At 43.0% G+C, this 25052-nt stretch overlaps 1 long non-coding RNA gene across 1 annotated transcript in view; it reads left to right on the top strand.

Moving 5' to 3' along the window:
- The first annotated feature begins 8519 nt into the window (after window positions 1-8519).
- LOC119620569 (uncharacterized) overlaps window positions 8520-25052 on the top strand; it is a 31142-nt gene continuing 14609 nt past the window's right edge. Inside the window, exons 1-2 of the long non-coding RNA XR_005237056.2 lie at window positions 8520-8605; window positions 13180-13319. This is a non-coding gene — a long non-coding RNA (uncharacterized lncRNA). The remainder of the gene's footprint in view (window positions 8606-13179; window positions 13320-25052) is intronic.

Raw genomic sequence — 25052 nt, 5'->3', positions numbered from 1 at the left:
AAATCAGGAAGAGAACCTTTATTAGAAACCAACCCTGACAGCAACTTGATCTCGGACTTTCAACCTCCACAACTGCGAGAAAATAAATGCCAGTTGTTTCAGCTGCCCAGCTATAACAAATACCTAATGTTCTTTAAGATTTTTAAAGGATAGAAAGGCTTTCTCCTTCTTGGCAAAGCCTGTCTCTGCGTGAAGACAATGGAAGGTCTCTTGTCCTGGTGACTCCTATTAGCAAACGTCTAACCACTTAAACTAGAAATAATTGACACATGGTTCATACACATTCAGCCTCAGAAATACAATCACAGGACTGACAAAAGCATCCTCACAGATCTTCACACGTTCATCCACATAGTGCCTGGGATCTATGATGAATAACTCTTTACAATCTTTTATTTATTTTTAGAATTTCATGATTAGACAGCACTTTATTTTCCTATCACAGGAGTTATTTTGTTAAATATAAACATTCCAACGATGTTCCACTTTTTGTAAGTTTGTTTTGGCACGTCTTGTCTTCCTTTTTGCCATTCCCGGATCTTGGAGAAAGGCCCTTGGCTTGGTGCATTAGGCAATGTGCATGTTTAAAAATAAACAGCATTGCTTTTGCTTGTCATTTGTTCCAATATTTAGAAACATCCATCAGTAATGTACAAAAATACTAAATAAAGCTCATCTTTTAAAATAAAGGCATTTTGGTATTGGTGCTCCCAGGGGAGCCAATTAACTGAAAATGATGAGGAATATTTTCAGCTCTCCACTCCTGTCTTATTACTTCTCCTCTGACACACCTCTGGCCTGGGCAGGTGGAGGAAGGTGTCATTCATGGTCTCTGATTTCCCAGTAGACAATGGACGGCACTATCAACCCTGATCACATAACATGGAGGAGCTTTTGAGCAATATTTTTTTCTTGATATATAACATTTGCAACTATTTATAGGTACTTCTGATATTTTGATACATGCATAAAATACATCATGTTCGAGTCAAGGGATTGAGGTTATCCATCACCTCAGTGGAGTGGTGTTTAGTTCACTCTGCTTTAACCTTATTCTAACTATTTGTTCTGAGAATGCACTAGGTGTATCTTATTTGTTCTAATACACATGTATTTTTTCATTCCATGACAGTTCACATATTTCTTGGGTTCTCAGTACACCAAGCACTGGGTAAGTCGACAGACCCAGGTCCTGCCCTCAGGAAACCTGCAGTTGAGGGACTGGATAGCGTGGGATGCTCCGTGTAGGTTTGGATGTATCGCTTGGTGTGCCTCTGACCCCTGTCTAGGGTGAGCTCTCCCAGGGCAGGGAGTGTGTCCATCTTTCCATACTCGGTGTTCAGCCCAACAGTTGGTAGACTGATGGTACCCAACAGAAGAAATGAAAGAATGAACCCACCTCCATTCTTTACGAGCTGTGTGACTTGGATAATTTCATGCAAACTCTTTACACTTTTCTTCCTCATTTGAAAATCAAGGATAGTAATGGTGATCTCTTAGGGTTCTGGGGAGGATTGGTGAGCATAAATGATAGGACTCAGACCTTGTAGGTATTAATAACTCCTGTGTTGTGTGGCCCATAACTCCTGCTATGAGAAATGTCCCACAACCCTACATGCAATAAGGTTATCAGCATCCTACCTGGTTTGCGACACTTCTAAGATTTGCTTTATCTCTAAGAGAGGACCCAGAGAGTTTGCAAGATAATGATGGCTTAAATAAGATAGGCATTTATTTTCTTTTCTGTAAAAGTGGTCTAGGTTAGGGAAATCCACAGCAGATAAGGCGGCTCCATGCTGTTACAAGGACTTGTGCTCTTGGCTGCTTCTTAGCCACCATTATTCAATAGTGAACACGAATTCATACTCAATGTCACTTCGGGGCCCACAGTGGCTGTGGAAGCTCTAGCCATCCCATCTGTTTTTTAGGTTGGCATAAAAACTGAATGGGAAAGACAAAAAGATTCCTTCTAACTGAATTAGTTCCTTTCTACAGAGACTTACCAAGCATTCTTTATGACATTTTCATTGTACCTCACAGAGCTGAAGTCAGTCATGTGGCCAGCCATACAGATATACAAAGGAAGATAGAAAAAAATGTGTGTGTGTTTTAAAAAAAAGGTATCATTTGCATTTTACCCAGTGAAAATGTGAGGTTCTATTGCTTTAAAACGTAGAATAGATATTGGTGGGTGCATCAGTGAGAATGTCTCTAATTGCAGAACCTAAAGTCTGGTTGAAGGTAGGTCCGGGATCTGGGTTTTTAAATCCAGTGACCCCAGGGCCCGGCAGAGGGAGGGAAGCAGAAGGGTGACAGCAGACGGCAGTGTAGTGCCATGTGGAGAGCTGAGCTGTGTTTCAGGCTGAACGAAGCAGATCACACTTGCACGACTCCATTCCCAAATCAAATCAATCAAATCAAATCAAAAACAGTATGCACAGTGGTGGCTGAATCTGGTCTGACTTGAGCATTTACAGTTGATGTAAATACTCATATGTTATAGTGTCTTTTTCAAATATTGTGTCCATAGTTTTTCATTGTGATGGTCATTGAAGTTTCATTTTAAACTCATGGATATAAAATGTGAAGACCCCCAAATGTGGATTACCATAATAGTTCTCAGTTGGATGGCCTCTCAGGCTGGAAGGGTCATTGGGTAATTTGGGTGAGGAGCGTGGCTAGATTGGTAGCTAGGAAGAGCCATGTGTCAATGTCCAGGATGATGGAGTCAACGTCACTCGGCCCCGGTCCGTCACTGCCGCAGACAGACAAGTCCAGTGCAGACAGGCATTCGAACGTTTCAAGAGAGACAAGAAATCTTGATTCTAATCATACCGATGATACTTATGGCTGTTGGTTGAATTGTGTCCCAGGAAAGATAGGTTAAAGATTTAATTCCAAGTACCTGGGAATGAATGTGATTTCTTGGGTTACTGATCCTGGAAGGCCAAAGTGTTATAACTCATGTAGAACAAAGGATTAACCTACAAGGTGAAATTCACCCATAGAGAAACTTCTTTTGATTAATTACAGTTTAAATGCTCTAATTTTTTTAAAACCTACCTTGGTGCTAAGTGTAAAATCAAAGTACTGCATAAACTGGGCAGATCACATCCTAGAATCTCAGGATTTTATTTTTGGAAGAGACGTCCCCACTCCTAGTTCCTACCTCTCCCCATAACTCATTTAGATTCACGTCATCAAAAATAATATTTTTCTATTCCACTGATCTCATCTCGGCAACTTGCTTAGCAAACAATGCTTTTCCTCTCTGAGGGCCTCTCAGAATTGTATTTGCCAACATCAGCTTTAGGTAGCACCTATAAATGGATGTATTTACTTGCAAATGTGCTTGTAACTGCTTTAAAATGATTACTATGGCCTCAGTCTCAAATCCTTCCTTTTACATTCCTTTGCCATATTCGTAATTGCCGGGAAAGATCTCTTTAGAGGACTTGCCCTTTTATTGGGCCAGAAAAAAACTTGGCATGACCTACATTTCATCTGTCACCTTTTGTATATTTTTGTCATAAATGCAAAATATTAGAGTGATTCAAGATCATGCTGAGTAGTAAAATTGAAAGAGGTAAATGGCAGGATAGTTGCTTTGTTATGTTCTGACTAAACAGACTCAAAGGAATCCAGGGGGATTTTATAATACAAAATAGAAACCACTAGCGAAAGATACAAGAACATGTATTACATTATTAAATAGCAAAGTAGGTGAGTAAGAAGGAGAATATTAATGGAGTTAACCCAATCAGCACCTATGCCAGCGCAGCCGCTAACGAGACCAGACCTCAAAGGAGATGAGTCTTGGAGTAATATGTCCTCAGCTGGAGACACTCAGCATGGCCCTCCTCTTTAGGGGAAGTAGCCAGAGTCTGGGCTGGGAGAGAGAGAGTAGAAGCACCCCCCAGGCTGGGCTCCTTCATGTTCTTTGGGGACTCAAAGGTGATGTGTGTCACAGAGCTTTGCTTTGATGTCTCTCAGCCTCAGAGCATAGAGGACGGCTCTGGCCACTGGCTAACCTTCTCCCAAGGTCAAGGACATGAAACTGGCATGATGTGCACTTACAATTAAATGTTCGCAAAACCCTTGGTTTTTCTTTGGAGGAAACTGAAACTCATAGAGGTGGGGGGAAAAAAAAAACTTACCCAAGATCACAGAGCTCATGAGGGATCCTGGATTTTAATTTTAGGAGAGGTCAAAAAAATAATGAGTTTGCTGTAGGGATTGATTTTTCCACCTGTGAGGAGTCTGTTGAGAGGACAAGGACAGGGATGAGAAGGTCAGCTTGAACCTCATCTGCTTTTTACCAGTGGTGTGACCTTGGGCAAAGGATGAGCTTTCTCTGCCTGAAGTCCCTCATCAGTGACACAGGGGCAGTGGAAGCTCCATTCTATGGGTAGGTGGAGAAACTTAGATGAGATGCTGTGCATGGGGTCCGGCTTGTGGCTGGCCCCACATAGAGAAATTCCCACTCTTCATTGTACATGAACCTCATGGCACCCAGCTCTGTAGCCCTCCCCGGGCAGGGTACAAGTCCCCATAAATGCTTTTGTGATTGAGCGTTTTTACATTTGTACCCATGGGTTATGGTTTTAAATCAGGCCTTGAGTTAGCAAAGGACATAAATTGGCCGTTTTTTCTTTTGCATGAAGGAATCCAAGACCCTGACCTTCTCTAAGAAATTCTCCTGTCTCAGTGTTTCTTACCATTTACAAATATTGTTGTAGGTGAGGCTGGAATGTTACTTCTTGACAGTCTGACTCAAGGATCTTGAAAATAAGGGGAAAGGTTTGCAGACTGCAAGGACCCTGAACTCCTTGGAATGAGTATGGCTGAGTCACCAAGGAGTTCCTGTGCTCCAGGCTCTGCCACCTCATGTAATTATCACCTCATAGAATACAATAGGGAGGTGCTGCTGTCTATGCTTTCGCAGAGGTTGGATGTGACAAGGAGAAGCCGCTGGAGGTAGAGAACATGTGCAGGGCTGCAGGCAGAGCTGGGGAAAAGGCATAGCCAGACCACAACCCAGACTGTCTGCCTGAAGGCCCCAGAGAAGCTCCTGACTGCCGTGTCATCCTACCTTTCAACAAGGGAGAAACACACAGGTTCACCTGTGCATAGATACACCCATCACAAAGCAAAACATACACAGACATCCATCACACACGTACACATGACTCACACAACATACACACCCACATACAGACACACACCCCTCACTCATAAATGTATGTGTACACACAGATGCACACATGCAGAGATACATGTGCCACACATACACATACACATTCATTCATCACACATGTACACACAACTCACTCAGTGTACACACCCACATACAGAGACACACGTCTCACCCATAAATATATGCATACACACAGATGTACACATGTACAGATACATGCACCACACATGCACATACACATATATTCATCACACAAGTACCCATGACTCACACAATATACACACCCACATACAGAGACACACATCTCACCCACAAATACATGCATACACACAGATGTATGCATGCAGAGATACAGGCACCACACACTCACATACACATGCATTCATTACCCATGCACACATGACCCATGTGACATACACACCCACATAAAGACACACACCTCTCACCCATAAATATATGTGTACACACAGATGTACACATGCACAGATACATGCATCACACATGCACAAACATACATGTGCATTATTCACACACACACGGCTCATACAACATACACACCCACATACAGACACATACCTCTCACCCACAAACATGCATACACACAGATGCACACATGTACAGATACATGAACCATACACTCACATACACATGCATTCATCACACATGTACACATGACTCACACAATGTACACATGCACATACAGACACATACCTCTCACCCATAAAGATATGTGTAGACACAGATGCATGCATGCACAAACATACATATGCATTCATCACACACATACACACAACTCACACAACATACACACCCACAGACAGACACACACATCTCACCCATAAATGTATGCATACACACAGATGCACACATGTATAGATACAAGCACAAAACACTAATAAAGATACATTTATACATTGCACCCATATTCATAACTCACATGATATACACACCCACGTACAGACACATTGCACTCACCCATAAACCCTCACATACACAGATACACACATTCAGGTACATGCAGCACACACACAAACACACATACAGTCATCACACACATACACACAACTTACACAATGTGCACACCCATGTATAGATACTACATACCAGATACTACATACCACTCACACATAAACACAAACATACATATCGGGGGAACCCACCCCAATATTTCAACATAGGTCCTTTCTATTTTCCCTAATTGTCAGTCAGTCTGAGAAATAAAGAGAAAGAGTACAAAGCGAGGAATTTTACAGCTGGGCTTCCGGGGGTGACATCACATATCAGTAGGTCCATCATGTCCGCTTGAGCTGTAAAACCAGCAGGCTTTTATTAAGGACTTTAAAAGGGGAGGGGGTGTATGAACAGGGAGTAGGTTGCAAAGATCACATGCTTTAAAGGGCAATAAAGATCACAAGGCAAAGGGCAAAGCAGAGATCACAAGGCAAAGGTCAAAATTAGAATTACTGATGAGGGTCTATGTTCAGCTATGTACGTATTGTCTTGATAAACATCTTAAACAACAGAAAAGAGGGTTTGAGAGCAGAGAACCGATCTGACCTCAAATTTACCAGGGTGGGATCTTTTCCCCACCCTAATAAGCCTGAGGGTACTGTAGGAGACCAGGGCATATTTCAGTCCTTATCTCAACTGCATAAGACAGACACTCCCAGAGTGGCTGTTTATAGACCTCTCCCCAGGAATGCATTCCTTCCCCAGGGTATTAATTATTAATATTCCTTGCTGGAAAAAGAATTCAGCAATATCTCTCCTACTTGCACATTCGTTTATAGGCTCTCTGCAAGAAGAAAAATATGGCTATTCTTCTCGGCCCTGCAGACAGTCAGACCTTTGGTTGTCTTCCCTTTTTCCCTAAAATCACTGTTATTCTGTTCATTTTCAAGGTGCACTGATTTCATATTGTTCAAACACCCATGTTTTACAATCAATTTGTACAATAGTGGTCCTAAGGTGATGTACATTCTCAGTTTATGAAGATAACAGAATTAAGAGATTAAAGACAGGCATAAGAAATTATAAGAGCATTATTTGGAAACTGATAAATGCCCATGAAATCCTCACAATCTATGTTCAGAGATTGCAGTAAAGACAGGCATAAGAAATTATAAAAGTATTAATTTTGGGAACTGATAAATGTCTATGAAATCTTCACAATTTATGTTCCTCTGCCACAGCTTCAGCCTGTCCCTCCGTTTGGGGTCTCTGACTTCCTGCAACACATACATGCAGGTACACACACGTGGATACACACTACAAACACATGTTCACATACACATATGCCACACAGACTCACACATGCATATGCTGTACACATACATACTTTTTTTATGCACACACACTTTTACACACTCACATGCTCACTCCACCATACATTTACATATACTAACACATGCACACACTCACACACATACACAGAAGCTCATACGCACATGAATCACACACGCACACACACACTGGGTATTGCCCACCTGCACGCTCTGAAGGATGAGCATACTTCTGTCTAGATATGTGAAGAGACTGTGTTCCATTTTGCATCCCTGCTCATGGTCAGATTTTGGGGATGGCTCCCATATTTAGACTCTTCTTCTCAGGAAGCTGAAAGGAAATGTTCACTCAGGGCTTTCTCCCATCACTGTAGGCTCTGAACTCCCTCACCATTCAGGTCAAATAACCTGTACCCTGCTGGTTCCAGGAAGCTCTGTTATCACAGAAAAACACACCCGCTGCTCCAGCCCTGTGGGAATGTGGCACCACATCTGCCTGTGGTCTTTGTGTCCAAATTTCCAATGACAACAAAAAGTAATGGTGACAATGATGTCGATGATGAAGAAAACAACAATAATAAGTGAGAAGAATCTCTCACTAGGTCCTAGGCACATTGCCAAGTGGCTTATATATTGTCTTCTCCTGTGATAGGTAGTTTTAGTCCTTCTTTCATAGATGAGTAAATTAAGGTACAGAGATGTCAAATATTTGGCCCAAATGCAATAGCTAATAAGTAGCAAAATCAAGATTCACAACAGTTCCCTTTGGGTCTAATCCTAAAGTTGTACCCTTCCCCATTCCATGGCATTAGGGAGGTAGAAGGAAACTCTCCTCTGGTCTCCAGAATCCAGGCTGGCTTGGTGACTTGCTGACCACAGAATGCTGTGGAAGGGACATTCTGGGGTTTCCCCCTCTCCATCATAAGGAGGTTACAGCTTCCACTGGGCCTCTTGGGCTGCTCACTTTTGACACTCTTGCTCTGAGAACTAAGCAGGCATATTTCATATCAAAATAGTAAAGAACTTCCTTTCCAAAGGTGGGACATGCTTCTGTGAGGTACTGAGCCACCTGTCCCAGAGGAAAGCAAGAACAGAACAGCTCAGAGCCCAGGAAGGTGTGTGATGGGTGAGTGAGATCGGCTACATGGCCCGAGTCTCATATTCACAGGAGACTTCACATGCAACTTCTGAAGCTCAGAACCAGGACACAGACACTGAAATGACTGAAGGAAGACATTTATCAGAAATCTCCTCCCACAGGGCTCATGGCCAGACTTCATCATGTGCAGGGGTGATGTAATCTTACCACATTGTTACTAAACTCACATTAATGTGTACCCTGTGGGAGTGTGTCCCCACGTCAACTTGTAAATATATAAGTATATTCTACATTACTTCAAAGCCTGTTTTGGAATTCCTTTATTAAAAAAAGAAGTTTTCTTAGAGCCTTAAAAAGTTATTGGGGGCTGGGTGCAATGCCTCATGCCTGTAATCCCAGCACTTTGGGAGGCTGAGGCAGGTGGATCATCTGAGGTCAGGAGTTTGAGACCAGCCTTGCCAACATGGTGAAACCCTATCTCTACTAAAAAAAAAAACCCAAAAAATTAGCCAGGCATGGTGGCAGGCTCCTGTAGTCCCAATTACTTGGGAGGCTGAGGCAGGAGAATCACTTGAACCCTGGATATGGAGGTTGCAGAGCCGAGGTCATGTCATTGCACTCCAGCCTGGACAACAAGAATAAAACTCCATCTCAAAAATAATAAAAAATAAAAACAAATAAATGAAAGTTACTGGGCATCCTCTGAGAGGTCATGGGCTGGATGACTGGGTGGTGTGGTTGTGGTGGAGGGGACTTCAGTGTGGATTGAAATGTAACCTGCTGGTGCACCTTTCTGCTCTCAGCCACTGTGGACTTCGGAGATGAGACAAGGCAGATGCAGTGAGATTGTGAAGATAATGTCTCTATCAGGGGATTCATTGCTACAGCACCCAGAGTGATTTCAGGAACAAAAAGCGTTGTGCCCTAGCCTGTCTTCAATGACTGACAGCAATCCCTATTGCCTCATCACCCTATTCTCCGTTATTCCTCTAATATCTTCCATTATGGAGACATCCAACATAAAGTAAAGTAGAATTGATTCAAAAATGCTGCTTGAACTGCAAGCAGCATTTCTAAATGATTCTAAATTAGAATCGTTCTTAGCTTCTCAACATACAAATACAAGATAAAGAAAAGGAATGATGTTCCCCTCACTGTGTCCATGTGTTCTCATTGTTCAACTCCCACTTCCGAGTGAGAACATGTGGTGTTTGGTTTTTTTATCCTGTGTTAGTTTGCTGAGAATGATGGTTTCCAGATTCATCCACGTCCCTGCAAAGGACATGAACTTATTCTTTTTTTATGGCTGCATAGTATTCCATGGTATATACATGTCACATTTTCTTTATTCAGTCTACCACTGATGGGCGTTTGGGTTGGTTCACGCCAGGGCTTGTCAGGAAGGAGGGTTGGGGAGGAAGGGGAGAGAGAGCATTAGGACAAATACCTAATGCATGTGGGGCTTAAAACTTAGATGACGGGTTGCTAAGTGCAGCAAACCACCATGGCTCATGTATACTTGTGTAGCAAACCTGCACATTCTGCACATGTATCCCAAAAATTAAAGTAAAATTTTTAAAAAGGAAAAAGAAACTGCATTAAACATTAAATGCAGTTATGAATATATGTTTTTTGTTTAATCAGCAACCCCTCTACTATTCTGGTAGAAGCTGCCCAACTTCCTTTGAGGACCCAGCCTCCCTCCCTCCCAGTCTGTGTGGTGGGGTCTAAAGGATGTTCACTCATCCACCTTTCCTGGCTCCAGAGCTGGTTACACTTCCCAGGATGTTTATTTGGTTTTATTTTTTTCTGTTTGCTTTCCTCTGCTAATAGGTGAGATCTTCCTGGGGTTCTTTCTGTACCTGCTGACAAGGGGCAGCTCTCTCTAGATGCCACGGAGCTGGAAGGTTGAAGCCTGGAACTTGCTGAGGTTGCCTGAGAATGCAGCCCACCCAGGCAAGCAAGAGATGACAAAGTTTCAGCACCTGGATCTATGGCATCCAGGAGCCAGATCCAACCCCCCAGCCTGTATCTGTGACCTTGAGCCAGTCTGAATCGGTAACTGGAAGTCACTTATCTACCAGATTCAACTATCAGGATGTTACTAATAAAAAATGACTCCAAAAATGAAAATGTGTTTCACAATATTTTCATGCAAAGACTTCAGGATCTATTTATACTCGACACCAACCATCTCGGTTATCTGATTTTTTAGTTCTCAGCAGCTGCTAAGCTGTAAATTAGGAGAGGATGCTAATGGTAGTCACACGGAGAGTAAGAAGAGTGATGGTCTAAGGGAGGCAAAAGATCTGAATAGACATTTTTCAAAAAAGACGCAAACGGCCAAAAGTTATATGAAGAAATGGGCTGAGTGTGGTGGCTCATGCCTGTAATCCCAGCACTTTGGGAGGCTGAAGCAGGTGGATCACTTGAGCTTAGGAGTTCGAGACCAACCTGGGCAACATGGTGAAACCCTGTCACTACCAAAAATTACAAAAACCAACTGGACATAGTGGCTCACACTTGTAGTCCCAGGTACTCAGGGGTCTGAGGCAGAAGGATCCCTTGAGCCCGGGAGGTGGAGGTTGCAATGAGCTGAGATTGTGCCACTGCACCCCAGCCTGGGTGACAGAGTGAAACCCTGTCTCAAGAAAACAAAGAAAAGGAAAAAATGGTCAACATTTCTATGCATCAAAGAAATACAATTCAAAACTTCAATGAGACATCATGTCACCCCAGTTAAAATGGCTTGTATTTGAAGGACAGGCAATAGCAGATACTGGTGAGGATGGGAGAAAAGGGGAATCCTGGTCCACCACAGGTGGAACATATGTTAGTGCAGCCACTATGAAGAGCAATACAGAGGTTCCTCAAAAAACGCTAAAAGCAGAACTACAGTGTGGCCCAGTAATTTTACTACCGAGTGAGGTATCCAAAAGAATGATCAGTACATCAAAAAGATACCTGCACTCCCGTGTTGCTTGTGGCACTTTTCACAGTAGCCAAAATATGGAATCAACCTAAGTGCCCAGTGAATGAATAGATACAGAAACTGTGGTATAGGTGCAGGATGGAATATTAGCCGTAGAAAAGACTGATCCAGTCATGGGCAGCAACATGGATGGAACTGGAGGTCATTATGTTCAGTGAAATAAGCCAGGCACAGAAAGACAAATATCGCATGCTCTCATTCATATGTGGGGGCTAAAAACAGGCATCTCATGAAGATAGAGAGAAAATTGGTGGTTACAAGAGCCCAGGAAAGATAAGGACAATGGTGGATAAAGAGAAGTTGATTAATGGGTACAAATATATGGTTTGATAGAAGAAATAAGACCTAGTGTTAGGTAAATCAGCAAGGTGACTATAATTTACCATCATCTATTTTATTTTTCAAAATAGCTGGAAGATGCCAGGCACGATGGCTCACGCCTGTAATCCCAGCAATTTGGGAGGCCGAGGAGGGCAGATCACCTGAGGTCGGGAGTTTGAGACCAGCCTGACCAACATGGTGAGACCCTGTCTCTATTAAAAATACAAAAATTAGCCTGGCATGGTGGTGCACACCTGTAATCCCAGGAGGCAGAGGTTGCAGTGAGCTGAGATGGTGACATTGCACTCTAGCCTGGGCAACAGACTGAGACTCCGTCTCAAAAAAAAAAAAAAAAGAAAAAGAAATTATCTTCCTACAAACCCTCCCAACCTATTTCCAAGTCAAGCTCCATGCTTCAGAAACCTTACCGACTCATGTAAGCTCCATGCTTCGGAAACCTTATCGACTCATGCAAGCTCTATGCTTCAGAAATCTTGCTGACTCGGCCGGGCGCGGTGGCTCAAACTTGTAATCCCAGCACTTTGGGAGGCCGAGGCGGGCGGATCACAAGGTCAGGAGATCGAGACCATCCTGGCTAACACCGTGAAACCCCCGTCTCTACTAAAAAAATACAAAAAACTAGCCGGGCGTGGTGGTGGGCGCCTGTAGTCCCAGCTACTTGGGAGGCCGAGGTAGGAGAATGGCGTGAACCCTGGGGCGGAGCTTGCAGTGAGCCGAGATCGCGCCACTGCACTCCAGCCTGGGCAACACAGCAAGACTCCATCTCAAAAAAAAAAAAAAAAAAAAGAAATCTTGCTGACTCATGCAAGCTGCATGCTTGGAAACCTTGCTGACTCATGCAAGCTCCATGCTTTGAAACCTTGCTGACTCATGCAAGCTCCATGCCTGGAAACCTTACTGGCTCATGCAAACTCCATGCTTGGAAACCTTATTGACTTATGCAAATTGTTGCTTTTCACTTGAGTATTTTTTGTAATGGACACAAGAGGCACAACTATTTGGGAATCATCCCCCTAAATTTCTGAAATTCCAGGCAATTTTGTGCCTTATATGAAGAAAGGGAATTCTGCCTTTACAAAAAGCAGTCTCAATTCTACCAATTACGTAAGCCTTTACTCCCAGCATTAAGGAAAAGAAAAGCAAAGCAATGACTTATACACAGAATTGCACCCACAGTTTCCTTCTCCATTTATATGTCTCAGTTGCGTGTGATTTGGACAGAGTGTAACAGCTTGGGGATTAATTACGCCCTGCACATCCTTTGCAGGGTACATCTTGCCATCCGGAGGCAATGCTGGAGCGGGCAGTTGTCTGCAGGGAGGCCCTGGCTCACTCTGGGCCAAATAACAGGACTGATTGCAGCCAGGGATGAAACTTCCTGTTTCTCCCAACCAGAAACAGGCAGAGGTGAGTGATGTCTCTGAGGGGCGAGTACAAGTCACACCATTTCAATTTTGCTCTCCTTTGTACCAACTGACAGCTGGCTCCTTTGTCCCCAGTGTTTGTTAGCAGGGTAATTAGCAGGATACCTACCCCACCAACCTTACAGGCAGCCAAAGGCATCTCCCTTAGCAAACAGGGGAGCAGGGCAGTGCGAGCCTCAGAGCTCCTGAAGCTTGCACAGAGCTGGCACAGAGCAGCGGGAACTGACAGACAAAGTCACTTGAAACATATTTTCTCTGTGCAAGGAGAGGAGAGTTCCAGTGAGAGAGTGAAGCAGATGAAAAGACAACATGAAAACAAACAAACAAACAAAATAACCCACTTCAAGTTCTCGGAGGCTGGTCTCATTTCAAGCCTGGAAATTACTACTGCAGACTGCAGGGTGGTCCCTGCACTCCCTGTGTATATGTGGAGTGTATGTGTGTATATGATCTAGTGGTTGCTAGCATCATGAGAGAGAGAAAGCCATACACTGCTATGAGAAGAGTCCCCAGGAGTCAGGAATTTACCTGTGCCCTGGGGCAGGCACTCCCCTGGGTAGAGGAAGGAATTTCCTCATTAATTCATTCCACAGGGTGGGATGGTCCCCCCAGCCTCTGCAGGGAGCTGTTCTGCATGCTGGAGGTGGAGACGCCAGTGCCTCTGAGGGCCTCCCTTTTCTGACAGTTTGCAGAGAAGGCAGACATGAAATGGATGGTCACAGATAGGGTGGGGGACACAGAAGTGGATGCACAGCCAGCCAGGGAGTGCTTAGGGCTTGAAAGAGGGAAATTGCAGAAGTGAGAAAGTGAACAGATTCCAAAGATAGGAAGAAAGTGGATTTGTGAATGACTCTTGAGTGTGAGCATCCATCCCTGTGAGCAAGAAGACACGCGTTCTCAGGCCCACACCTTGTGAACATCCTCACTAAATCAGATGCTTCTTGGAAAATCACAACCGGTACTGAGTCATCAATGATAGGAACAGGCAGCCTTAGCAAGTGCAAAAGAAAATTATCATCAAGGATGCTTCACTAGATAGAATACAGCTACAGGGTCCAGAAGCCTGGAATCCAGGCCCAACATGGCCACCCTTTGTGTGACCTCCAATCAATGCTGTCTAGATTAGGGGTTCTCAGCCCTCTCCGGTTAGAACGGAGAGCTTGAGAGAGTGCCGATGTCAGAGCCCCACCGCTGGAATTCTGCTTTGTCACCCCGGCAGTTCTCTAGAGCAGCTCTGGCGCTAAACCTGAAGCTACAGAATGCTGCAATAATAGCTGTTATCATCCCCTGGGCATAAGGAAAGAGATGCACCTCATGGAGGTTGGTGTCAGGTTGAGGGAAGAACTTTTGGGACTTAATTAGAGAAGCTTCTATAATGCCTCATTCTAGGATATCGCTAAAAAGACTTCTTTAGTTGTGAGTAACATTAACCAGCTTGAGTTAGCTTATGGAAAAAGGAGGTTTTTATTAAAGAGTTGTGTTTGGGGGAGACCTAGGGCAGGTACACGGCCAGCCCCAGAAAGGACCTGGAGCCAGATTAAGGGGCTGGCTTGCCCATGTGTCTCCCCTCTGCTCACTCTCTCTGTGCACTGATCTACCTGATCTCTCTGGGCACAAAGGAGAGGGTGGGTGTCCCAAGAATGCCTGGTTGATAATTAGGCGTTCTTCCGTTGCCATCCGAGCAGACACTATCCCTGGTTTCCAGCTAAACCTGGGAGAATGAAGGTGACTCACTCACCTATGGCCGTCGATCAGAGGAGATAGCCAGATAATTTCTTTAAAAGGATAAGTAAGTCAAATATATAGCATGCCAGGTGGCAACACATCCAATTGAAAAATAATACATGGGAGGACTGTAAGACCACTAGTGGTGGACGTGGCATTGGACTTTATGCACAGGGGTCAGTGAAAATAGTGACAAAAATGATATAAATATAAGTGTATATGGTATAAATATGATATATATGTATGTTGTATTAGTATGTATAGTCTACCTATACTATATATAGTCTATGTATACATACTATGTGTATATACTAAATATACACTATGTATATATAATACTATATATACGCTATATATTTAATACTATATATACTATGTATATGTATTACTATATATACTGTGTATATGTAATACTATATATACTATGTGTATATTTAATAAGTAAGCTACATATATATACTAATATACCACACATATATAGCATACTTATATCATATATGTATATTTATACTATAATTTTCACTATTTTTGCTGACTACTGTGCATAAAGTCCAATGCCACTTATATTTAATATGCTTTTACTAAATACATATAGTCACTTATATTTAGTATACTTATACTAAATTTATATATGCATGGCATATATATGTATACACTAAACATATATATACACTATGTATACTATGCATATCTACACACACACACTTTGTATATATATTTAGCATAAGTATTTCCCATGAACCACTGGGGATATACTTATACTAAAAATATTTATTGTTAATCTGAAATTCACATTTAATCCGGTCTTGTATTTTTACTCTCTAATGCTGACAACCTTCTAATGTTAATACTTTAATGACTTTGGTGGGGAAGGCCTCACTGCGCCTTTTGAGTAAAGACACTGGAAGGAGGCAGGTGCAGGAGTCCTGTGGTCCCCTGGAGAGGAGGATTTGTGAACAATGCCAGGTCCTGGGCAGAAGAGTCTTCGTGTGCTTGAGGAACATCAGCGGCCATCCTGCTGTGACTGAGGAGTGAGGAAGAGGGCTGGGGAAAGGGGGAACTGTGGGCTCTGACGGGATGAACCTGGGAGGCCGATGCCATGACCCTGGCCTTGACTCTGATAAGCTGGTCCCCCAGGGGAGAGGTCAGCAGAGGAGTGACACTATCTGGACAGGTGCTTAGGAGGCTCTGTCTGGCTGTTGGTTGAGATCCCACAGTCAGCTGGAGTAAGGACATCTGCAGAGAGCACTTGAAGGGCCTTGCCCTAAGATACAGGCAATGGTGGCCAGGACCTGATGTCAACAGAGGCAACAGCGAGACATGATCAGAGCCTGGACAGGACATAATGGCATCATTTGCAAGGTATAGTGCAAAATGAAAATGTGGGGCCTGTTGTTTTAAAACCACGAAGTTCATGATAGTGATAGCAGAGCATGGAGCCCCTTCCAAACAAGGGACCCTTTGTCACCGCATGGACCGTATGACCAGGAAGCTGGCCCTGATGGCATCCACAGCATTTGTTCACGAACTATAGCAGGGGAGAGGAAAGGAGACTCCAGCCTGATGAAATAAAGCTGCAGAGCTAGTGCGGACCGATGGGGGAGGACGCTGTGGGAGACACATTCTTGGAACAGGGAGTAAAAATTGTGACCAGGGAAAACAGTGGAACATCTTCTGGTCTTTCTACAACCCAGTTAGTTAAACATTAGTCATGCTAACTGCACAGTAGTTTCTAGTGTTCTTCAGCTGCCACTATCCTCACAGACATTTGAAGTGGTGACAGTTGCTTGTGGGGTTGCACATCTGTTCGCCGGTGGAAGAGGGTGCATAGGATACTGTGAGATGCACTTTGTGACTTGCTGGGCATAATGCGATTTAAAAAAATAATACTTTAAAATATCCTAATAAGTAAAATACTACATATTGATAGAAGCAATTAAAATTTTATAGATGCAAATAATGCCTGAACTAGAAGGGAACATTTTTCAACATAAAATTTGTGATTTTTATTAGGCTTTTATGTGAAATATATATACAACTTCCTTTCCACAGGAAAGTAGTTTTTAAGGTGAAGTAATTATTTTACAGGAAACTACTGAGTTTTATATTTTTTGGTATCATCCATATGCTTTAATTGTTTTATTGTTTTTAATACTATAGTTTGTAGATTCTGTTGGGTTTTCTTAAAAGTTATTACATGGTCTGCAAAATAATAATTTTGCTTTCTCTTCTTAGGCAATATTTATATATTTTGTTTTACAAAAAAGTATAGTGAAGAAAAGATTTCCTCCACAATAGTGACAAAAATCATAAAATATGCAGAAATAAGAATGAGCTAAACATGTGCATGAATTGCATGATGAAAACGGTAGAACTCTATTAAAGAGTCTTATAGAAGGGCTGCCCAATGAGATATATCTTCTTTGGGTATGATTCAACATCAGGGAGAACTCCTTTCCCCCACATTAATCTAAATATGTGAGATGAACTCTACTAGCATTCTAGTAGGATATTTATTGGATTTTCACAAAAATTTTCAAAAGTTTACTTGGTATAAGATAAAACTGGAACATTCACTGTCCTCATCGTAAGATGGAGATATGACAGTACCCACGATGTAAGGCCACTGAGGGACAAATGGATCAAGCACCAAAATGCACTTGAACCATAGCACACACTCAAACATGCAAACAGTTGATGTATTTTCACTGTGGCACAGGATCTTTTGTTCTTCTGAAAATGACCATGTCTTTCCATGGGTGGGATTGTTAATTTGTGTAGTTTTAAATTTTGGTTAAAGTGAATTTTTTTTAAAAAAGTACTTGTATGGATAATAAGATTTTTGGTGCCGAAAAAATACAAGTGAGGAAGTCCCAGAAAATTTTAAACAACTACAAAAAAAAAAAAAAAAAAAAAAAAATCAAGGGGTCAGCCTGGTTAGCCACTTAAATAGGAATTGGAGAAATTTAACCAAGGTTGTACTCATGCAGATACGGACAGGTCCATCAAGAAGAATATAGCCATGAAACCACTCCAAATATATATGCAAATTTGGAACATTATGGAAATTAAATCGCTTTGAAGAAAAGGTAGGTTGTTATCTAATTATCAACTATATATTTAGAGAACAAAAAGCTGGCTTCTTACTTTATCCATGTCACCTAGCACAAATCAGATTGATTAAATTTTTAAATGTTATTCATGAAACTGTTAGTTATAGAAGAAAATTAGAGTGAGCCATACTTTAAAAAACAAGACAAGATAGGACGGGCACTGTGGCTCATGCCTGGAATCCCAGCACTTTGGAAGGCTGAGGTGGGCGGATCCCAAGGTCAGGAGATGGAGACCATCCTGGCTAACATGGTGAAACTCCGTCTCTACTAAAAATACAAAAAAATTAGCCAGGCGTGGTGGCAGGTGCCTGTAGTCCCAGCTACTCGGGAGGTTGAGGCAGGAGAATGGCGTGAATCCGGGAGGCAGAGCTTGCAGTGAGCTGAGATCAGGCCACTGCACTCCAGCCTGGGCAACAGAGCGAGACTCTATCTCAAAGAAAAAAAAAAAAAAAGGAAGACAAGATAATTGTGGGTAAAACAATGGGAAAATAATGCAACTCGAAGTTCAATTCCAAGGGCACCCCAGGTGCAGCATCTCAGAGGTCAGAACTGGGTAAAGAAGGGCAGAGTGTGGGCCCAGTGATGGAGAAGGTGGTCCGAGAGTGACCAGCTTCCTAGGCAAGCTCTGGTATGTGGGTTTGGACTGAAGACCTGCTCCTGTCTCAGTATTGCCATTTACTGGTTGAGTATCCTTAGGCAACAATATTAAACTTTTTTGAGCTCACTTTCCTCCCCTGAATAGTGGAGGCATTTACTTCTGTTTTGTCCACCATACAGGCCTATTCAGTCTTGTTTGAGTTCATGGGTGTGAAAACTCCATGCAAACTGTAAAAGTTTGTAGGTTGAAAGAATAAAGGCCACTGTCGCCTTTAAGCAACGACCTTCACCTAGATTCAAGTCAGTTATAGACTTGAGATGAATGAATTGCAGCAGGAAATGATTTTACATTTCTAATTCCTTCAATGTGTTTTAATGAGTTGATTTAACTCTAACTGAAAATTCATTTAAATTCATTTGCTCCAAGTAAATACAAAAATGAATATTAGATACACTGGGGAAAGAAAAAACTCATTTAATTATGTCTGCTCCATTCCCTAGGAGCAATCTTTGATTCCCCTGGGTAGGTTGATTCTTCATCCTTCAGCCACTGTCTCTTCTGCCCTGGGGAAGTCACATTGAAATCAGCTAAACCTAGCACGTATAAAACAAATTTCGTGCTTGGTCCAGGGATGAGGTAAGGGTGAGCGAGGAAAGTTAGGAAGCATCTTATCATAAATAAGCTTGTGGTAACCGACACAAAAGTTACTGCAAAAGATTCAGCAAGGTATGTCTCTTTCTACCCTTTCTTGCAATGTGTTTCCCGACTCCAATTCAACCAGCTAGGACATACTGCTCCAAAAGGTGTCACTTATAGCAATCATTCAGATAAAAAGCAAATAAATCAATGTTGAGCTCAGCTTTTGTGTTTCAAAGTAGAACATTGAAACTTAAGACAGAGCCAAAGCTCTTGAGAGAAAAAAGCCTTTTTAGTTATAAGAACTTGAGCTTCTTGAAACTTTCGATTTTAGGTTCTGATCTAAACAATAAGTAAAAAAGAATGAGATTTTTCAAGCTCACTTGGAATGGACAAAGATTCCATTTGCCTGGGGGAGAAGCAGTCCATAGTCTTAGAAGAAAGGAAGAGAATAAGGTACCCCTTGTCCATGCACCAAGCTTTGGTTGATAGATCCCCAGAGGGGACTCATGATCCGAGATTAGAAGGAATGTGGGCCCCTCTTCCTGCCTGGTTGTCTATGACTACAGAAAGTACCTTATGTCATCTTGGCATTAAAGAGAAGAGATGGGAACATGGAAGCCTTAAGCCCAGGGGTCTGGGATATGCCCCCTTTTCTCCTCCCCCCATAAAGAGGGGAGCCAATATTGTCCTCTGTGACTGGGAGTGGCAGAGGCATGCTACTGAGAACCGCTTGACAAGGATAAACCTCGGGATAGAGACCAGGGTCTGGGTTACATCCTGTGGTTGGGGCAGGACTGGGGACTAGAAGTAAACATCTCAAGTGAGGACAGGAGTTCTGATGGTCAGACAGGGCCTTGCATCCCCGTGGGTGCATCCCCGTGGGCACCAGAGCTGTGCAGGGAGGGCCTGAGAGCTGGAAGTGAGCCCCCCAGGGCAGTGCTGCTTCAACTCCCTGAAAGTTAGAATCAATTCTGCAGAGGCTGGAGGAGGGAGAAATGGATGAATTGAGGAATTCAGCCTGAATTATTTGAGATTACTTAGACTTGATGAGTCATATTTTCTGTCATTAGACTGAATGGGGCCAGAAATACAAATTAAGTAGATATACAGATATATTTTAAATATTATACGTGTCACACAAACGCATATATAAATATATAACACAAGTAGGTAGATTTAAATATATATTTGATAATCATTATATATTATATATAATATATATAATATATATAATTATAATTATATCATTATAGTTATAATGATAATAAATATATGTATATATACCACTCTTAAATCTGTGGATTAAAACTATCTTATACAAAAACAAACAGACACGACTGGGAGGCTCTTTTTGGGACATGTATCATAACCATCATGGTTCTGCCAGGAAAATGGAACCAGTAGGGTCTATATGTCTATCTGTCTACATCTCGATCTATTTTATTTATTGCAAGGGATTGGCTTATGCAATTGTGGGGGATTACTAGGCACGTTCAGGAAGGTCAGGCTGGAAACTCTCAGGCAGGAGCTGGCACTGCAGTCCACAGACAGAATTTTCTGTTTTCTGTTCTGCTCTTAAGGTCTTTCAACTGAATGTCTCAGGCCAACCAAATTATCTAGGATAATCTTTGCTTACAGTCAACTGTTTGGATGGTGTTTAGATGACTGGGGACTCTAGCCTGGCCAAGCTGACACGTAAAACTGATCACACATTGACTAAAGTGCCTTTTCTCAGCCACGGTTTATTCTGTCTTTCCTCAACCCTATGAGTGAGACAGTGGGGTTGAGGTGAGAGTGGACTGGAGTGAGGTTTGGGGAGAACATGGCCAATATGCAGGTGGAGATAGAGGAAGGGTCAACCACTACCATGAGAGCCCCCACGCTGGGTGATGGGAGGAGTGTGGGGACCTAGATGGGAGAAAGTTGGTGAATGAAGATGATTCATGTGGGGCTGGAGGTCTTCAGGTTGCAGCATCCAGGGCTGTTGTGTAGTGACCACGGGCACGGCAGTCAGATGATCTGGGTCCAATCTGTGCTCCAAAGTGATGGGCGTGACTTTGTTCAAGTCATAAAAAGTTATTTAGCCTCAACCTCATCATCTAAAATGGAAGATGCAAAGATTATTCTGATGAGGACCTGGCACCTCTTATCCCCTCAACAAATACTCTGGACAACAGATCTTTGGACCTGCAGGGTAAAGACAGCTGAACAAAGTTGACTCTGCCGTGAACCAAGAGGGGCTTTGCTTTGGGAGGGGGAACTTGGACATGTTGTAGGTGGGAGTGAAACACAAAACAGCAAAAGAAGAATGAAAATGCAGCCAAGGGAGGGAAAAACACTCAGTAAAGCAAAGTTCAGCAGAGAAGAAATATTCACTTGAAGAGAATGTGTCTGCAATAATCATTAGGAGATGCATGCGTGATGATGTAGTTCTGAGGCGAGTGAGTGAAGGGTGAAGGGGTGAGAGTAGGGAGTTGCTGCTAGAGAGACAGCTGGGTGGAGGGACAGCTTGGGAAGAGTAGTGAATTGGGGGTGGATCCCAGCTAGCCTGCAGTGATCCTGTGCAGATGGAGCCAGGAATCCATACTTTTCCCCTGGGGTTCTCCAGTTGGAGTGGCTCACCCCAACTGAGTGCCAGAAAGCACCCTGTGCCTTGGTGGTGGCTACATTGGTTTCCTTCTGTAGGTAGAGAGCAGGTGGAGAAGAAGCAGAGCAATATGCAGGGATCAAAGGGGCATATCCAGCAGAGTAACTGATTTTAAAGACGGCATCAGGCCTTTTAGACCTCAACTTTCCCCATGTTGACACTTTCTAAACTTTTCATTAATGTCACAGTTATCTGGAATATGTGCTTGAGCTCATGTTCTCAAGAAGGCCCCTGTAGTAGGCAGTCAGTAGAATGGTCCCCAGTGTCCCCATCCCCAGTGTCACCTCCCACGTAGATGACTGCCACGCTGGGCCATGGCGGATCTGTGTGAGGAATATCATATGGTAGGAGTGTTGGGCTGTCCCTGCTGAGATTTGGTCATGAACAATGCCTATCTTGGTTTCTGTCTCTCTCCCCCCACCCCCATCATTCTGGGGAAGCAGCTGCCATGATGCCCAGGCCACCCTACAGAGAGGCCCACATGGGGAGGGGCCGAGACTGCCAGCCACACAAGTAAACCAGCCCCAGTCAAGCCTTCAGATGATGCAGCCTCAGTCACAACCTGACTGAACCTCATGAGATACCCTCTGCCAGCCCACCTGGTTCTGCTGCCCTTAGATTCTTAGCCATCAGAAACTGAGTGTTGCGGCCAGGTATGGTGGCTTACATCTGTAATTCCAGCACTTTGGAGGCGGGGGTGGGCAGATCATTTGAGGTCAGGAGTTCAAGACCAGCCTGGCCAACATGGTGAAACCTCGTCCCTACTAAAGATACAAAAATTAACCACGCTTGGTGGTGGTACATGCCTGTAATCCCAACTATTTTGGTGTCTGAACTGAGATCATGCCATTGCACTCCAGCCTGAGCTTCAGGGTAAGACTCTGTCTCAAGGAAAAAAAAAAAAAAAAGAAAAGAAAAGAAATTGTGTGTTGTTTTGGGCTGCCAAATTTTGGGGGTACTTTTTTATTGAGATGGAGTCTCATTGCTTCCCATGGTAATCATAGCTCATTGCAATATTCAACTCCTGGGCTCAAGCAATCCTCCTGTCTCCTCAGCTTCCCAAGTAGCTGGGATTACAGGCGTGTACCACCACACTCAGATAATTTTCTTGTAGAGATGGGGTCTCACTATATGGCCCAGGTTATTCTCCAACTTCTGTGCTCCATTGATCCTCCTGCTTTGGCCTACAAAAGTGTTGGAATTACAGGCATGAGTCACCATGCCCAGCTTGGAGTAACTTTTTAATACAGCAATAGATACTTAACACAATCACATCAATAAATCTTTGTTAACATTCTCTGATAACTAATCAAAACTTACCTGTCATCGTATTCTTTCCTTTAGGGCATCCTTGAATTTGTATTACACTCAAAGTTTTACCTGATCCTCTCCCAGATTGACTGTGAATTTCATGATGGCAGGAGACAATGTTTAATTTTTGTTTTTAAATCAACCAGCTCTGTGCCTGGCTCAAAGCATGGTTTTGGATGAAATAAATGGAGAAAGGTACAGAAACAAAAAAGCTCCTGGGAAGTGTTGGGGCTCCAAGAGTTGCAGTGTAGACGGTGCCTCCTTTCAAAAATTGCTTAGAGCAGACAGGGCCCTGAGTTTAAAACAAGATTGAAAGGCATTTTACAATATCCCTGAACTCGCTACCTTTGTACTTAGATGGAAATGACGGCAGCTGATTCGGACACAATGTGATGGAATGGTTTAGACTATCTCCCATTCGTATGCAGAGGACGGGAGATAGTGCCATGTTCCGTGTGAACAATTCTTCATCTTAAGAGTTTGCACAGTGAGCAAAGAAAAAAAAAAGTTTCTGGGAATGATGTTCTCCAGAGCAAAGAGCCCATGTTGTTTTAGCCTCAGAATCATGGCTTCAATGCAAATGGGGTTTGGCATTTTACAAAAGGAGCTGCGTCATGATTGGGATCATGAAGGGAGGCACAGTGGGTAGTCTTCCGTCAACAATATTATTTGTGAACTAAAGGTTGTCATGCCTTGGTTGTGAAAACAGCCTTTTCTCTCCCTGCACATAAAATTCGCTTCACCCTGAGTCACATCACAATGGAATCCCACAGGGACCTTCACAGGTAGTAATGATGCCACGTTGATTTAATGGGGTGGAAACCAGGTGCTTAATTCAACCTTTATTCCATTCATTTATAGGTTCTTTTACAGCTGTCATCACACTTAAAAATTATAAAAGGAAAAGAGCTTTCTGAGTCTCCTTGTCATTACCTGAGAAAAGGTTCTGTGACATTTTGGGTTGTATTTTTCTTCCTGAACCATTTCCAGACTTTCTGGAATGCACAGAGGCCACCAATGACTTGTGTGGCCAAAAAGGAGAAGGGTAAAAGAGGATTACTCTTTGGGTTTCTGGGATGTGTTGAACAAACGCTAGAAGAAAGATGAGCCAAGGAAACAGCTTTGTAGTTTGGATTACAGCAGTGTGCAGTAGGGGTACCGGGCAGTTAGCTGGGCTACCTTGCCCACACATACATGCTGGGGCTCCCGGAGGCTCTGACAGGGCAGCAGGTCCAGGACCTGGGCCCAGATTGGCAGATGGAGCAGCGGCAGAAAGATGAACAGTCATGGAGGCAGCAGCTGCCCAAGAGAGAGAAAGGGCTCATATGAGCAGCACGTGGACAAGCCATGGGCAGCCAGCTGGCCTGTCAGTCCACAGAGTCCATTTCTGTGACATCTGTACAAAGATAGAACCTCGTCAGTAGTTATTACCAAATAAAAGCATTTGCATGGAAATTTTACTAAAGCATATTATGGAGTTAGAGGAGCCTTCTGAGTTAGAACCTCTTGTTTTGAAAACTGTTAAACATTGCAAAGTAAATATCCACAGGTTAGATATAGACATTGAACTGAAAGATCATTGCATTCAGTGGGAAATAACTCTATTTTCAAATGATGCTTTGGATGAACCAGTCATTAACAAAGAAACAATTTAAAATAAAGTTTTTTTAACTGACAATGGAG

This window comes from Chlorocebus sabaeus, chromosome 11 (genome assembly GCF_047675955.1).
Source record: "Chlorocebus sabaeus isolate Y175 chromosome 11, mChlSab1.0.hap1, whole genome shotgun sequence".
Lineage (NCBI taxonomy): Eukaryota > Metazoa > Chordata > Mammalia > Primates > Cercopithecidae > Chlorocebus > Chlorocebus sabaeus.
The sequence above is the reverse complement of the archived record's forward strand: the minus strand, read 5'-3'. Positions and strand labels throughout refer to the sequence as shown.